The 19,127-nt window shown below is 36.6% G+C and overlaps 1 protein-coding gene across 1 annotated transcript in view; it reads right to left on the bottom strand.

Annotated features, from left to right (window-relative positions):
- mapkapk2a (MAPK activated protein kinase 2a) overlaps positions 1–19,127 on the bottom strand; it is a 61,668-nt gene that overhangs the window by 12,068 nt on the left and 30,473 nt on the right. The gene's annotated exons all lie outside the window — the stretch shown is intronic.

Here is a 19,127-nt window from a genome sequence, read left to right on the forward strand (position 1 = left end):
CGCGTACCTCCTACCCAAGCATTGTTGCAGACCACGTACACTATTTCATGGAAACGGTATTCCCTGGTGGCTGTGGCCTCTTTCAGCTGGATAATGCGCCCTGCCACGAAGCAAAAATGGTTCAGGAATGATTTGAGGAGCACAACGAGTTTGAGGTGTTGACTTGGCCTCCAAATTCCCCAGATCTCAATCCAATCAAGCATATGTGAGATGTGCTGAACAAACAAGTCCAATCCATGGAGGCCACACCTCGCAACTTACAGGACTTAAAGGATCTGCTGCTAACATCTTGGTGCCAGATACCACAGCACACCTTCAGGGGTCTCAAAGGGTCAGGGCAGTTTTGGCAGCAAAATGGGGACCAACACAATAATGTCATAATGTTATGCCTGATCTGTGTATATACACAATATAAGCTATTATATGGGCTAAATTTCAAGTGTCCCAGAAAAGGGTATGGATACTTAATAATTACTTAACCTAATTAATATTAAAAAAATTAATTCATTTTTATTAGCTCAAAAATATTATTAGCAGTTTTTTGTTTTGTCATTATGGTGTATAGCGTGTAGATTAATTTGAGAAAAAAAAAGTTATTTAAAGTAGTTTAACATAAGGAAGCAACAAAATGTGGAAAAAAGAAGGGGTTATATATATATATATATATATATATATATATATATATATATATATATATATATATATATATATATATATATATATATATATAAAATATAATATAATTAATATAATTAATATAATATATACACACACACACACACACACACATACATACATACGCACACAAACAGTGGCTTTCAAGTGCAGAACAACCACATTTGAAAAGGTGCTGTTGGTGACAATTTCTGGAGTATTGCCTCCCTCTAGAGGTAACAAGCTGTTAATACATCAAGATCTAGGTATTATGCCTTTGCCGATAAGTAAGATTATATGAGTGACTCGATGATCAAAAAGTGATAAATCCTGACAAAACAGATTCTAGTCCACTGATCCGATTCTAGTCCACTCTGTATCTTGTGAGATTGTGCCCATTTCATAGATGATTATCCTCTAAGGAAATGGGATTTAAATAATCGCTTTGTAGTACTGAATTCAGTTCAGGGTTGCACTAAAAAGATGCAGCGCTACTCTTTTAAATGGATTTTAAGAGTGACCTCATAAATCCTGTCACAATTTTTTTTTCCAAAACACAGGAAAGTAAGTTACTGCAGTCAACAAACCCAGGGTCTTGCCCAAATGTAAAGACACTGAGCAGAGATAAATGCCCTTATACTTTTTACAATGTTCTGTATAAAGAGAACAGCCACTTTCACTCACAACTTGCATTTCAGAGCCCTGTAAAATTGAGCAGTTTTTTATGAATGCTAAGAACAATTACATGATTGAAAATGTCAAATATAGACTCTCAATCCCAAGACCTGAGTGAAACGTCACTGACACCCGAATGTGGTCCAGTCGTAAAGGTAACTGAGGTTAAAAATAGCCCTCTTTCAACTCATTGAAAGAGACATTTGGATCGCTAAGCACAGATTTACAGACTCTTGTTTCTGCTATTTTTCCTTTTAGGATAATAGGTAGTTTTAAATTCTCAAATGAATATTAGATCTCTATAGCCAAGTTCCATCCCCTCTGTTTTGTTATCGACAAAGTGAATATGCGTATAAACAATAAAAATAGCAAAATTTTCCGTCTCCAGTCTGTTTCCAACTCACTTTTACCAATAAAATGGTGTGCATAATGACGTCACTAGGGCTGTCAAAATTGCTCAAAAATGACGTTCGAATATTCCCTCTAAAAAAAGCACGAATATTCGAACTATTCGAACATCTGGTTGCGCATTTTATCAATGACGCGCATTACGTCAATAACAGGACAAATGAATACAAAGAGACATAACTACTTATATAGGTAGTCTATTTAAGTTTAAACATATTTGACAACGTATTACCTACACAAAAACAAGTAAATCAACTAATGCCTAAGACCGCAGACCTCACTCTCTCTCTCGCCCTCACGCTCTCTGCGCATAACGGTTTAAATGAACAAACACATTTTGAGAGCTGATCAAGAGTTTTGTGCAAGCAATTTAAGGTCGTGACTCTTGTCCCAAATATAGCAGGCTTCATTCAGTGATTGAAACAAATATTAATATAAGTTTTACAGCATATTATTGAACGCTCAGAGCGTGCTGTGCTGTGGTAAACATGGAACTTTTCCTTGACATGAAAGTGAAACGGTAAATAATCAAACCAGTGGAAGCAGTGCATTTATCCTTTATTCATGCAATATCTATTCAGTCAGTACCTCGGTTCCATTGCTTGACAGAACTCCAGCCTGCCCCATCCATGACACTGATCGCTCTCACGTCCTTACAAATGAACAAAATTAATTTCTCCGTTATGGCCTCCTTCTTGTCGTGTTGCAGACAGAGAGCTTGTGGCGGGCGATGCAAAGTAAGGGTGGTCCAGTTTGCACATACAAATTAGTTGCTTATATTTACAAAACGAGCCTACAAAAGCATAAAAAAGCCCGTTTAATAAAGAAAAGTTCACGAAACTAAGTGAAAACTCACTAAAGTGTTTAGTGAAATTAGGAAACATTTAGATATCATAAATTGAGTTGTATAAGTTAACTTATACATTTCTACATACATTTTGTTCTCATGTCACAAGTAATATCAAGGTTTATTTTGATCTGTTTTACATGATTCTTTTGTGGTGTGGTTTTCGGTGAAGTGTACTAAAATAAATATCGTCACCTGTGTACATTAGCCCACTTCTTCTCGACGCTTTTTCCTGATAGTTTATAGAACAATTACTCCGAGTCGCCATCTGTCGTTTCAAAGAAAAGCACAACGGCGAGCGCGTCAAGTATAAACACGTCGTCCGTTTGGGGAGGAGCGCGCGCAGTCAGCGGGGGCTCGCGCAGCGGAGACAGGCAATAGCAGAGACAGGCCAAAGTACACAAGGCTTCAGAGACAGCCACGCCTCTACTACCGCGGGCGTTTTTCCCCCCACATTTTTTTATTTATTCGAATATTAATTTTCACCTTCAAAATTCATTTTTTAAAAACTATTCGAATATATATTCGAATTTAGAATATTCGTTGACAGCCCTAGACGTCACCCCTTAAAACACACAGGGGTTTTTTGTATCGCTAAAAAAGTCTGACCTTGAGCCATTTCCATATATAATTTCACGTATATCGCACATTATATTGCATCTTTCGCATCCCAAATATTTGTAAAGTGCAGAGAGTAGTGAGACAATTGAAATTCGCCATATGATGGAGGAGCACAGGATGCTTACTATCATGAAGGAAACTCTTGAAAGATATTCTTGTCAATTCACATAAAAGCACTTGAGTGAATTAGTTTAAATGGAAAGCACAAAGAAAAGAACATGACATTGACCACAAAAAAAAAATTAAACATAAAATAGATTTTGAATCTCAGGTTTATTCCCTCATTAAAGCAGATAGCCACTATTACGGCATGTTGTACTGCACCGGTTATGTATGACAAGCAGTGGAAAGAATCCCTCGGGGGCATTCCCTCTTGTCCAGATCGCCAGCTTAGAGGTCTCAGGATTCCTCTTTTTGCACACCACCCACATCAGGCCTGTGAAACGAGCCTATTTGGCAGAGCTTTTAAGAACCTTTATTTGCTTCATGCCAACCAAGTATACAGGTGTGATTCAGACCTACCTGACTAATATGAGAAGATGGGTATCACAAAGGTAAACAACGATGGAAATATTAACGATATGTAGCATGTTAACTCAATTGTGAAAATGCAGACAACTCTGATGTCACCCACACACTGCACAACAGACAACAGCAGTCACAAAGCCTCTCTCTCACCAAAGCCATCTCTTCTCAAGCACAGACATGGCTTTAATTTCAAAGTGGCATTTCACTAATGCTTAGCAGAACAAGTTTTTTGTTCATCTTGATAAAATATCACAGATGGGATAACCTCTCATTTTTTTCCTCAAATAAACTCAATATAGAGTATATCAAGGTCCAGATTCACTGTAGTAGCTGATCTGGTGTAAGAGGGCAGACAACATGAAAATCAAAATCAAAATCAATTTGATTGGCTTAAAACCATTGAAAAAAGTAACAGGCTTGTACAATACATTTTAACAGGCATAATTAAGCATGAAAATAACTGAAGGAAATCAATGAATATGTTGATTTATTGTTGGGTGAAACGGAGTTCTCATAAAGGAGTTGAGAAGATAACTTATCTGATAGCAAAATGATCCGAAAAAAAAAAAAAAAGGTTCTATATGGCACCAAAATTGGTTCTTCGTCGTAATCATAGAGGAACCACTTTTGGTGCTATATAGCACCATATCTTAACATGTTCCGTATATGGTAGCGGTGCTATATAGCACCTTAGTTAGCGGTGCTATATAGCACCTTAATCAAAGAACCTCTGAAGAACCGCTGAAGAACCAAAATTGGTGTTATATGGCACTTAAAAAAGTTCCTCTATGATTACGAGCCAAGAACAATTTTTGGTGCCGTATAAATCCTTTTTTTTTTTTTTTTGAGTGTATGCTTCCTTTAAGTTTCATTGAGGGAGAAAAAAAAACTGTAAGAAACTTTACTTAGCACACCGTTATCTGTGCCCCTGCAATGTCTGTCGGTGGAGCACATTTTCTCTGCACACGGCCTTATTGTCATCAGACTGAGGAACCAAGTTTGACCAGAGCAAGTGGATATCCTTTTTTTCTCAACAAGAACATGTGAAACAATATAAACACGATAACCATATTCTGACTCGAGTGTACATGCCAGTGTATACGTTCTGCACGATAACTGGCGCATTCTGCTTTAATATCTTATTCCATTCACTCTGCTTCAGATTAAATGTTTTGTTCTGTATATTTTTTGTTTACACACATTGTTTGATGTTTTCAACAAAGAAAAAAAAATTGAGATATAAATGTGAGCTTATGTATATTTCCCAATCATAAGCTTGTGTAATGATTAAAATAACGTCTATGTTAAACTTCATTTAAATAAACAAATATTTGAATATTCATTTATGAGCCCAAATATTCTAATACAATCCCCATCCCTAAACACTATACTATAGTATACCATTTAATAGTTTGAGGTATCAAGGTTTCACACAAAAATATTAAGCAGCAAAAACCTTGGTGAGCATATAAAACAAAGCAAAAATCCTAATGATTCCAAACTTTTTATCTTCGACCCATCTGAAAAATCACTACATGTGGCTCTTTTTAAAGTGTCATGAATGCATTTAAAAAAAAAAAAAAGTAACCCTAGATAAAATGACTAACTCCAGAGAACAAAGGAGAAACGCAGAAGAACATTTAAATCAGGGCTCTACGCTAACATTTTTCTTGAGGAGCACTTGTGCTCCTAATTGAAAAAAATTAGGAGCACAGTCAAAAATTTAGGAGCACTTTCTGATCAATAACACATATTCCAATTATAACTTTCCCATTACAGGATGATCTTTGTCCCTTTAAATTAATGTCCAGGGGCATTTTTACCATTATAAGAGCAATGTTTTCTACTCTTATTAAATGTATGCATCATCTTTTGTCAATTTCTTCATTTAAAATAGAAAAGTTTTTTTTTTAAATGTTAATTTAAACAATACATTCATTTAGAGCAATAAGACACAACCAGACTGTTACCAATCCAATTAAATCCGCATCAAAAGTAGAAGTGGCACAGAAGCTCTATCTGAAGTGGTGTTTAGATACATTTACATGCAGCTCATGGGTAAATAATGTTGTATAAATGTTTTAAATATAAGTTTTTGAATTTAGAAATAGGCTATGTACAAGTTAAACTTAAAAAAAGTTAAAATATTTATATTTTAAATAAAAAGTCCATGCAAAGTATAAATATGAAAATAAAACAGCCAGTAGGGGGCGTCAAGTCTATGTGGGAGTGATTCATTCAGTCGTTCAAACGCAGATTCATTCGATCGAACCGCTTGGAGATGCACAACTGGTTGTTTTGATTTTCACGAAATAAACAGTTTTGTGGCCAAAACGTTGTTACTTAATATCAACTTGTCTATTGGACTTTTGTACAAGATCAGTATCACATTTGCAATCATGCCAATACTCGGAGCAATAGCTGTCCGTAACTTTAGGCGCTCTGGCGCTAATAAACAGAACTGCGTGCATCTCGCGGAAGAACACTGCAGCCGGATCTACTTCTCTCTGTTTATGTCTATGGCGAGTCACGCAGGGACTGTGCTCCTCCGCAGCGCTCGACCCGAACTGGAATGGTCAGAAAAGAAACACTTATTATATGTGTACCGTAGTGATTCAGGGTAAGATAAAAACACGGTTTGGAAAATGGATTCATGATGTACTCACTCATATGGATCTAGTCATTTTTAAACACAATAAATGTTATGGACTGCAGCTGATAATGATTAAATCAAGAACTCATACAGGAGCGTTTTTTAATTATTTTTTATTAATTCATTTTTGGTGGCATTTTTGGCCCAAACCCCTGTTAATTTCCGACCTTGTTTATGATAATCAAAATGTGATATTTCTAGTTAAGTTTGGCTGCAAACATGGCTGCAAAGAAACATCAGCGCGAGGCGTCTGGTAAGTGCGCGTGGCCGCATCACACCCGTTTCACCCATAGACCGTGGTTTCACCTTTTAAACTATCTCCGTCGCACACGTTTTTTGCACATGCTCCGCTGACAGAAGGCATGAAAAGCAGTTGATTGCAGCACGAAACGTAACAGTTGCTCAGTCAGTCAGTGTTTGTAGTTTTTATTCCGATTGTATTATACATCTATTCATGAGAAGCGATCGGGTCACTCGCACCTGTGCGCCTAAATATTTTTTCGCAGTCGCACGCAGTAATTTTCAGGCGCAAATGCGCCCAAAATGGTTGCTATGTAGAGCCCTGTAAATGGTCTAATAATATTTTCATTACATATACGAGCACTACAGTCTCTCATCAAATGACACATGTCAGTTTAACAGAAAAAATAAAGGCATAGTAACTTTTTTTAACCATTGTTCTTTGAAGTTTCAGTCCACATCATTGTCTTCTGTGCAATGGTCCCTCTAAGCTGCGTGCGTGCGCGGCCGTGCAGAGAGAATAAAATGCCGCTCCGATGGCAGACACAGACGCAAAATGAGAGAAGAAATCCATTTGATTGTAGTTTAAATGAGAAATAATTGCAGTGCTCTGTTCAACCGCTACAGATTATATGAAACAGGTCCATAAAAACTTGAAACATGCTTACATGCATCTGCTCTGCGAGCGTTGTTAAACACAATGCTGCGTTCCCCACATAAACCGCACTCATGTTGTTACATACTACTATATATTGTTAGAATCATATTTTCCATGTGATAGTAGTCCAGCTCTGAAAGCATCTTTGGGAAGATTAAACAACGCTGAACAGGTAAAGGTGAATGAACAGGCTGAAATAGTCTTTCGTGGTGTTTGAATTCTCCGCTGGGTCTGTTGCGATAATTAAAAAAATGTCTGATCACGGTTATTTGATCTAACTGCGGTTGTTTCATTCAACCTCGATTATTATGCTATTTTATAGGCCTAAGGCACAAGGGGGAGATAGAGAAAATGGAATGTTATGTGTGGAACATTGTTGGGTGAAACGGAGTTCTCATTAAAAAAAAAGACAGGCAAGCACCAATTAAGTTTTCCGTGCACTATATTCAAAGTCATCTGAAACCAGTCCATAGCTTATGTGAGTGACAGAAAAATATTTACATTGTTAAATTAAAGTTGACAGAAACTTGTCTTCCCTCCGCTGCGGCTGTCAATCATTCTCTGTTCACCATTTAAATTTAAATCTATATATATTATGGCTTCTTCTCCGACCCCAGTACGTCTCGTGCTTTGATTTATTATGGGCAGCATATATATGCTGCAAATGCGACCGGGTTCCCCTCTGTCCCAAACACATGCAGAATATAGGTAGTTTACATGATTAAAGTAACATTAAAGTTAAGATATGCCTCTAGTTTTAATAATTTAAATGTGGCTTTGAAGTTTGGGCAAAAACTTCTGGCAGCTTTAGTCGTTGGTTATGCACATGTATATTTTTAAAATGGACGACTAGTTATACATTAACACTATGCTGAAAGCTCCTGTATGTGAACCTTTTGCAGATAAATACAAGTGCATATTCATTTACTACTATCGACACAAATCTATAAGTAAATCATACTCAACTATTATAGTAAACAAAATTTCCTAATTAGGCCTACTCTGTATACATTTTATGATGAATAGTATCATTAGTTATACATAATGTTTAAAATGCTTCTTGTGTTCATACATTATAAAATGGCTTAAGTACACTACCCTTCCTGAAATACAATTAATATTGTCATCATTCATTGATTTCATGTTAAAATAATATACAAATTCACTACCCTCTTTGAAATACAATAATCAGTAAAAAAGAATCATCAAATTAATCGTTAGATTAGTCGACTAATCGGAAAAATAACCGTTAGATTGGTCGACAGAAAACATAATATATATATATATATATATATAGTAGTGCTGTCAGTTAAACGCGTTATTAACGACGTTAACGCAAACCTATTTTAACGGCGTCAATTTTTTTATCGCGAGATTAACGTTCTTTTTGGTCTAACAAACTTTGTAGTTTTTTCACATGCTGTTGCAACAACTAGTAACGTTAGAAAAACTACAACACCACTCCGGATGTAGCTAGACCGGAAACAAAACATCAGGCACGCTGCGGCTGCCCACACTTGTTTGGGCCATTAAAAGAGTAGACGTGGATGGCAAGCGTGAGACGCCGAAATGAGAAACGTATTAAGCCATGGTTTAACTCAGGGGTCTTCAACTAAAAGTGCTTGTCTTGAGCGCTGCTTTCTGCTCTGACACCAGACGCGAATGAAGCGTTTTGCGCGAGTGATTTAAGTCAATGCAAAGACGCAAATAGACATTCTGCGGCGCGGATTAAGCGGCGTGCATGTCGCGTCATTCGCGTCCGGTGTGAACGCACCATCAGTCTCTTCTTCACTGCATGCTTGACCGCGCGTTTGGGTCTGAACGTAGTAACTGAGCATTGCAACGTTAACTGTTTCATTACGTCAAAAGGCTTCGCGGTCCGGATTCGGACCGGAGTCCGCTAGTTGGCGACCCCTGGTTTAACTGCACTATAGGCGGAGTCCTAGTTTACCTTGCATGTGCACTTTGTAATTTTATTTTGTATCACCCTGTTTTGATCCCTTAGAAAGGGCTGTTGAAGGGGCTGTTTGTGCAACAAAGTATTTGTTTCACCCTTTTATTGATGGGCAGTGTTACATTGTGTGAGATTATTTGCTCCAAGTGAGAATGTTGGTGTGAAATCGAACACTAAAGTATGCCAATGTTGTTTTCAATAAAACAAACATTTGAACAAAGCAAGCCGATCCACTTTTCTATGTTGATAAGAGCATTAAAATAAGAAAAAATAATGGGACAAAAAGAAATCAAGGGACATTTAGAATAAATAAAAATGTGCGATTAATTGTGATTAATTGTGAGTTAACTATGACATTAATGCGATTAATCGCGATTAAATATTTTAATCGTTTGACAGCACTAATATATAGTAAGTACTTAAGTAAGTAAAAAAGTAAATATAAAAATTATTTACATTCATATATAAATAGTAAAATAAACTGTTGAACCATACATGGATCTATTTTATAATACAAATAGTAATTTATCATATTAATACAATAATTAAAAAGGTGTTAACTGTAATCATACGCCAAAAAAATATAATTTACAAAGGATTAAATTTATCATGTGCTGCTGTCACTTTAAGATCGGCTGCTGCTGAACATGACGCGGATCTGAAGCGCTGTCACGTGCATCTCATTTTCTCACAAGTTCATTCAAGACGTTATTTATCTCATTTAAGACTCCCATTATGAGAATACTCGACACAACTGGCATTTTGGTAAAACTCTCTGTGGTGTTGTTCTTATTGTTTGTTCGAGAGCAAAAGAGAACTCGATGAGTGAGACTGACACAAGTCTGTCTGTGCGTCAAGTGTGTGTCAGGGTGTCCCTCAATGAGCTGACATGAGACACAGCCACACAAAAAGCAATTATGTAAAACTGCTGTACCGATCCCGAACCTAACAGTGACTTCAAAACCGAGGTACGTACCGAACCGTCAGTTTTGTGTACCGTCACACACACACATATTAATAAGATGACAAGTAACTGTGCCAGGTCTGCGAAAGACACGCTGAGTATTGTATCTAGATCTGAAATAAAGCTCAGTCTGGTAAGTTGAGACACCTCATTGTTCAAGAGACATGTAATTATATGCCGAGCTGACGAACGGAAAGTGTTGCCAAGCCAACATAGACCAATTATTGCCGTCACTGGTCTAATGCCTGCTTTTTGTTAAGACCAAGAAAAAAAGCTTGAAACACATCCCTCAGAAACAAAGCACAAGGTTTGATCTCTCTCAAACGCCATATGTTTCAGAGTGGAGGCAATTTGCAAAGCATATCTGCTCAAAAGACAATTTGTATTTTTGGGCAAATATGCACCAAACTGAAATTTCTTCTCCAAAATCAAGTGCCATTACTGTTTTCATTTAATTGGCACCAACTTTTGCATAAAAATACAATTATATAATGTTGACAACTTAAATGACTTTAATTCTAGAAATTAAAGAAAAACACCCTTTTGCTAACAAAATTGAATGAAAACTACTTTAATTTGCTGTCTGAATGCTAAATCATTTTTGTTACAGCATAACTTTGGATTGCACTGTCATTCTGAGTAAGGTTAAAGAGTATGCATGCTGTGACTGTGTAAATAAGGGAACGCTGAAAGAAACTGCGTCATAAAGGGTCTGAAGGTGGATATAGGTGGATGTAGCTTGCGTCACCGGATCAGAGATTTGAAGGGCAGCCACCTGTCTGCCTGGATTCAACTGAACCAACTTTATTAGACAGTGGTGTCTTTAAGATATTAAATGTCATTAACAAATCTGGCATGGATCATTGTGAGTGACAGGGAGGAAAGGACATATGGCAGGTGGCACAAGCTTTGTTTTGCATGTGAAGGGGGATATGAAAGAAGGGGTGGTGTCATGTGTGGTGTCTTGTGAGGGGGGAGGGTGATGGTTTTCTCCAATGAAACATGTGGTGGTGCTGACAGTGCTCCGATTTCACTGCCAAACCCCAAAGCAGCCTTGATATCCTGCTAATATCCTGACAACAAACAACAACTAGCTAAGACTTCAACATACAAACAAAGGAGACACTAACAGTGGCATATGGGTACAATGTTTAGGAAAAACAAAGTCATCATAGTATTTTACAATAACAGCAATCAAAAGTTATTTTCAAATCCATTCAAGTTCAGTTTTTTTATTCACATGAACGCCTACAGTGCGCTGTATGCTTACTAAGAACGTTTACATGCACAGTTATAACCAAGAAACAGCTTTTTTTTCATCTGTTTCTCCAAGTACAACAACAGGGGCAAATACAAGTTATCTCTGTCTTTCAGAGCAAAGTGCACAACTCTGAGGTCAACTGTAATCCAATTCATGTAAACCTGCTGGACAAAACCAAACTACAGTCGCAAACTACCATCTAGGTCTGTTAGTCCAACTACGTAAAAACCAGGCTTAAGATATTAGGCCTCCTAAAAAGACTAAATTTGCTTTAGACAAGTGGATCTCAACCTTTTTGACTTCAAGTCTCCATTGCCCATTAAAATATTGAATTGACCTATCGGTAAGCCCCTCCCATCGAACGCCGATGAGCCAATGGCAGTTGAGTATCAGTTGCGCTGGGACCGGAACTCGGACATCTTTAGGTTTCAGCGCCATAGAGAAACATTGGAAAATCCGAAGCTGTCATCGGTTTGATGGTGTTTATGCTATAAAAATGATAAACGTCGTGCCTGAGGTACTGCAAAACTGATTCCAGGGATCCTGAGAGGATTTTCTGGTTGTCATTCTCTCATTAAGTTACTTTTAAAGTTAGTAATTCCCTGCTAACGTACAAACCGACTAACTATAACTAACTGTTCTCATGCAACGGTGTAGGTCAGAAACACGAAGGTCAACATTTCAGTGCATCTCTCCATATTAAACTGATTAAATGTGAATTTATGTAATCTTACCCTGCTACATGAACAGTGTTGATCCTGGATGTTATCATCTGCAGTCGTAACAAGAGGCTTCTCCCGTTTGCATTGAGATCTGTAAACCATCGCTTCCAAATTAATCTCTCACCATATTTATTTTATTCCCATTTTATTTCTGAGTTTAGATATGTTTAAGGTCTGCATTATCTGTCTTATAAGGAGGACTCCTATTTTGATGGGTATTATAGTTTCCGGGTAGTGAAAGGGAGAGCTCGCACGCAGTTTATCAGAGTTGTTTTGCAGATAACGTTACAAAGTTCACCAGTTAACTGCACCCCCGAAAAGGCATAAGCAGGGTTTCTGCAGGTTTCACCAAGTCAAATTTAAGACTTTTTAAAACCTTTTTAAGACCATTAGGGATTATATTTAAGTCCTATATCACGCAATAAAAAAAACGTACAAAGGAAATGCAGAATCACAAAATTACTTGCAAAGCAAATTAATTTATTCAAATTGAACAAAGTATTAGTAAACTTGCATTTCCTCATAGCTCAATCTCAGGATTCCACTATATATATATATATTATATATATATATATATATATATATATATATATATGTGTATGTATGTGTGTGTGTATGTGTGTGTGTATGTGTGTGTGTATGTGTGTGTGTGTGTGTGTGTGTGTGTGTGTGTGTGTGTGTGTGTGTGTGTGTGTGTGTGTGTGTGTGTGTGTGTGTGTGTGTGTGTGTGTGTGTGTGTGTGTGTGTGTGTGTGTGTGTGTGTGTGTGTGTGTGTGTGTGTGTGTGTGTGTGTGTGTGTGTGTGTGTGTGTGTATGTATGTATGTATGTATATATATATATATATATATATATACACATATATATATACACATATATATATACACATATATATACACATATATATATACACATATATATATACACATATATATATATACACACTATATATATATACACTATATATATACACTATATATATATACGCGGAAACCCTGATAAGGTCTGTGTATATGTTTGTTTACTGTGAGTGTTTTTGTGTAATTTGCTGTGTATGTTAATGGTAATTCCATGGAGAGAGGGCTTGAGAGAGAGAGTTTGTGAATGAGACGTTAATGCGCACTTGTGCTTTGTTTGTTTGTTTGTTCAGCGCTTACGATGATTTTTTCAGTGAAAAACGATGTAATAAACTTCATAAACCATCAGTAAAGTTTGGCCATCATTCGGATGGGGTATACGCTACATTCTGTGTCCAAAAACATCTTGGGATAAGGTTTTCACACTGACAGCTGTACATTGTAAGATATAGCAACGCCGTTTGTTTGTCCGAGCTAGCAACAGTAACTAAGGGGGGCGGGGCTTACCGATAGGTCAATTAGTTTACTCTCCAGACTAAGCATGTGCCGGTATTAATCATGTATTTTTCATGTTGCGATTCATTGCTGAAGCTTTTATCACGGTATACGGTATTATCGCGGTATTGAAATTTGTTGCAAAAAAGTGTTGTCATACTATAACAGGTTTAATAACTTTCTTATAACAAAAAGAACCAAACATTTAAATACAATAAAGCAATACATAAAAAATGTATAAAGTAAACAAATATTTAAAACAGATTAAAGTGCAAAAGAATTATAAAGAACAACACGGTAACACTTTACAATGTCGTCTCACTAGTTAATGCATTAACATCAACAAAGAGCGAATAACTACATTTTTACAGTTATTATTCTTTGATAATGTTAGTTAAAAAAGCAACTGTTAGTCAGTGTTAGCTCAGGTCCATTAAATAATACGGTTACAACTTTTGATATTAATAATGTGTTATTAAATGCTGAAATTTACATTTAACTAAGATTAATACACGTTTTTGAAGTATTTTTCATTGTCAGTTTGTTAATGAATGAACTAATGTTAAATAATAGAGCCTTATTGTAAAGTGTGTGACTGAATAACAATCAGAACATATTCAAACAATATCTAGGGCATGTCATTTAGTCCAGATTAAAATATAAAATGTTTACATTTGAAAATGAATAGCCTTAAGTCTTTAAGTATAAAGTATTTGGTTTTGTTTACGAGAATTACAGAGGAAACGGTTGCATCCAAAGCGGTATATCGTATTACCGTTTACCGGCACATGTCTACTATAGACTGATATACTATTTTACTTATATTAGTGCTATCAAATCGATTAATCGCGATTAACCACATCCAAAATAAAAGTTTGTGTTTACATAATGTGTGTGTACAATTATATAAATACACACACATGCATATTTATATATAAAATATTTAAAAGAAAGAATAAAATGCCGCGCAGACGATAGACACAGACGCGAAATGTGGGGAGAAATCCATTTGATTGCAGTTTAAATGAGAAATAATTGCAGTGCTCTGTTCTACCGCTATAGAGTTAATAACGCTATGGTATTAGAACCGGTGGATGCGGTCTACAGGTTTCATATAAAGATAATGTCACGTGTGAGCATGCAGCAGTGAGTCGTGTTTGCGGTCCAAATAGCTCAAAATGAGAGGCAACGAGAAACGCAAACACATGGAATAAAACCTCATGTTTTGTGGTGGAAATAACAGATGATGGACACAGCACGGTAACAAAACAGACATTTACGGTTACACCCACCACAAGCGTAGCGTGCAAACTCTAAACACCAAAGTAGCCTAACACACATCAGTTTAAATAGATGCGTTTGTGGTTTGGGTTTCAGTGATGTTTAGATAACTATAAAACAGTTCACATTTTAATAGTATGTATAATATACTATCAGTTTAAATACTTTCATTAGTTTTTATTTTATATTATAGGCTATTATAATTGTATTATAGTGTAAGCCTAATAAAGAATTGATCTCACAAGGGGATTGTTTAGGGATCCTTGCCATTAAAACATTTGAAAACCCCTGATATAGAAAATCTTGGAAATTCAGAAGCAATAAACAAACATTTAATATAGATGGTTTAATGCTGCCTGTCGCCAATAAATGACTGTACAAAAACACTTTAAGAACCATCTCAGTGTAACCGCTTAATTTTTTTTCATATTATACTATATTATAAAGAATTTAACTGTCCTGGGGGAGAATTTAATAGTATTCTTGGTAAAGAAGACTACAGTTAACAGCACTGTAAAATGTGCTTAATTTAGTGACTTCAGAATCAATGGTTAAAATAAAATAGAAATGGCATATTAAAGTTAAAAGTTATAACTGCATGATGAAACCACTTTTTTGTGTGTGTATTTACATATGCTGTACAGGTAAAGAATGTTTTTGCTCAGGTGACCAAAATGTCTGCCAAATAGAGAAAAGTTTTGCTCAGCGAGAAAAGAAATTAGAGGGAATTAGAGGAGTCTTCCCTAAGGGCCCCGGTCCTGGAACGAGATTTCTACTGGCCCTCCCACCACCCACAACCGACCCCTCACTTCGCAATAATGCAACGGCCAATACAGGGAGCCCAGTTTACCTTGAAACACCATTCATTGTCAATACTGTGGATAATCATTTTTTTATACTCTAAACAGGCAACGTGAATGGGAGTTATAACTCATAAAATCAAAACTACATCAACTATTTTAAAAAATCCTTTGGATAGGTTTTACTTAAGTCCAGATGAAATATAATAAGTGACTAGGGCTGCACGATTTGGGGAAAATATCTAATTGCGCTAATTCTGGTTAAAATTGCGATTTAAAATATAACCCTTGTGTATATAACCATTTGTGTTTATACATTAATATGACTAATAATAATAATAATTATTATAATTATTATTATTGCTAAAAATATTTAACAATAAGAACTATTACTATTACAACAACATTTTTCATTTAAGGATTTATTGTAAAAAAAAATATTGTACAAATCTGTTTTTTATCTGTGATATCAATTTCTTAAAGTCTTTGTCTTTATGAATATATATTATATATATTTATGTCTATATGAAATATGAGCCTCTTGTGCATCCACTGTGGGGGGAAAAAAAACGCTTTGATTAAAAATGACGACGACAAACACGACTGCAGCAAGATATGGTGTATTTGAGTTCTTCATGCCTTCTCAGGTATTTTCATAATAATAAAGTATATTATAATGCAGTGCTGATTGACAAGACTTTATGACTGTATAGAATACTATAAAACAATGCATTGTCTGCCTCATTCTGTGATAAGAAGCCACATCAGCTCACAAACACTCAACTGACGATATGAAGTGAGTTAAAACGTGTTATTAAACGGTGTATTTTGTTGAACAGGTTTATGAACACTTTGCATTACTAATTTGTGAAGATGTTTGACGCATGTTTTTTCAAACGCACGTTATAAGCGACTCAAACTCGCAGTGCTTTCAGACGGAGCAGCGTTTACTACTGATCACAGAGACGCTCTTCACCAACACACTGTGCATATATTCATTTAATTAAAATCGCAGCCTTTACGCTTTCATAAACGCACATAACCCAAATCGCGATTTCGATTCATCGTGCAGCCCTAGAAGTGAAATGATTTTTTGCTGATCATTTTACAGTCATGCCTGTTTAAGGGTTAAAAGCCAGTGCTATTATACGGTTTTCATTATACTGTCACATGACATGCGGGAATTTCCTGCATAAGCGCGAGACCTGCGTGAATTATTAAAATCATGCGCAACACCCGCAATTTCGTGCCAAAATTCGAACCCTGGTAGCCAATTTTCAATTTCACATTTAAATTCAACACATAAAAATACAAAATACTCCAACTATACTATCTAGCTATCTTTAATACCAGTATATGTGTAGGAAAATCAGGTCCATCTGTTATCAGTGTTTCGCCTTTTACCCGCTCAGTGGGAGCATAGCAGATGTGGCCCATTCACCTTCCTGAGGCCTAGTACAAAAGATCCCCTCTGCAACGCACACAAAAGAACGGGGTGATGGTGGAGGATGGGAAGGGAGGGCTGGAGGTGGAGGGCTACGATCTTCCACCTGCTTCTGTTTAGGAGCTGAGGAAACAACAGCCAGTAAGCTCCTTACGATCTTACTTTAGTATTAAATGCTCTTTGTCCCTAAGGATGTGTTTGGGGAATGTGCATGAGTGTTTGTGTGTGATGACAGACTATTGCTCATTGTGATGACTGGCCCTCCACATGTCAGAGTAAACATGTTTGTGTCAAAGTGTCTTGATCTGATTAAAGACATCTGCCAGCTACCCCTCGGACTTAACTCAAAAGGAGCTTTGTCTATGACATTTAATAACAAAGACACATCACAAATTACATCCTCTTATTTGTTCAGAACTGATACACTGTTATCATATGTTCATTCACATCCCATTCCAGAACATGTCCACCAGCTTGTAACGCTTACGGTCACCGCAGCTCTCTAATGTGGTACACCTTTCCTTGTCTTCCTGTGACGGAGTTTAGGGCCAGACACTTTTGGGCTTGTGCTCACATGAAGAGCTGGGGAAAGGGAATGTGTCTAGAGTTCACTCCCTTGCTGCCAAAACAATATGTCATCTGGTAACCCACAACAGCACTTATGGTCACCACAGGCTAGAAAAGAACTGTATCTGAAATTACTTATTCACAAGATTGTCACAAGGTTTTGAGAGTGGCATCTGTATCGGAGTGCACTAATCCTCTAAAATAAGGTATGCCAAGGTTTTCTGTAATTGACACTGTAGGTCAAGGGCCAGATTGAACTAAGTGTCATTATACACGGACCAATAACTTTATTAGTTAATAAAAAAACATGCATAACATATGCTCTTCTGGTGCCTGTTATGTTAAGTCAGGAATTAACTTTATACAGCTGTAATAAGCAAAACTGTAGTAAAATAAAAGGAATCATTTTCATTCAGTACTTTGACATTCACTAATTGGATCAATCAGATTTCAGATTATAATTATTTTTTTTTCTTACATAAACCCTAAACCAGGGCTCGTCATTAACGGTGGATTTTTTGAAGGGGCAAGAGAAAGAGAAATTTACTTGCCCAACCCAAAAATAAATTGGGGAAAAGCAAGAATGATTCTGCATTAATTTAGTGTAAGTGGCGATTGATAGTGAAATCAATATATAATGTACTGACCAGGGCTCCAGAGTGCGGCTAAATGGTCGCATTTTGCGACTAAAATTTGAGAGTGTGCGACTGAATTTTATATCCAGTCGCACATGTGCGACCAGTAAATTTGCCTGCTGTCGGTACTGGAGAAATTAAGAAAATACACTTACTAATTATAATTGATAGACGTTATGTCTGGCAAATTCTATCTTTGCCAGCCGTTTCTATATGAGGGAATATTAAACCATTTGTCCGTGATGCATTTTTGCCATTCGCAATCCAGAAGAGAGAGAAAGCGAGCAAGCTCTCTCACGTGGAGCTACAGCGAACACAACACCACAGTCAGCTTAATGAGGGAGGATGGCCAAGAGAACTACACAAAAGTTTAGTCTGCTTAAACTTTAGGGATGTGCTGTGATATTAATCTAATTTTATTTTCGATTTTGGCTTCCAAGAATTATAAAAAGATGGTATGAGGTAAAACTATTCCTATAGCCGTCTTCAGTCGAGCTCATCCTTCCCTTCAAAGCCTTGCGCTGTCATTTCTCCCTAAACTAAATGTCAGATTCAATGATTGTTGTAAACTGCAGTCTCTACTGTTGCTAAACTGTGGGATGTGTTTGATATTAAAGAGCTATTAAATGCACAATAATCCACGCAAGAGACGCCGTTTCCAACTTCAAGGCGGCGTGTGTGCTGCGAAATGGACCGACTTGCACTTAATATTTTAGGCTTCGTGTGCGCGTCTAAACCATCAAATAAACAACAAATAGCCGGTGTCAAAATGACCGGATTGGAGAGTAGTTATTTTAACAGCTAATATCTTAAATGGGCGTAAATAGTTTGGAGAAATAGGAGAATATGATATTTAGGGGTGCAC

This window comes from Gobio gobio (genome assembly GCF_949357685.1).
Source record: "Gobio gobio genome assembly, chromosome: 19".
Taxonomy (NCBI): Eukaryota; Metazoa; Chordata; class Actinopteri; order Cypriniformes; family Gobionidae; genus Gobio; species Gobio gobio.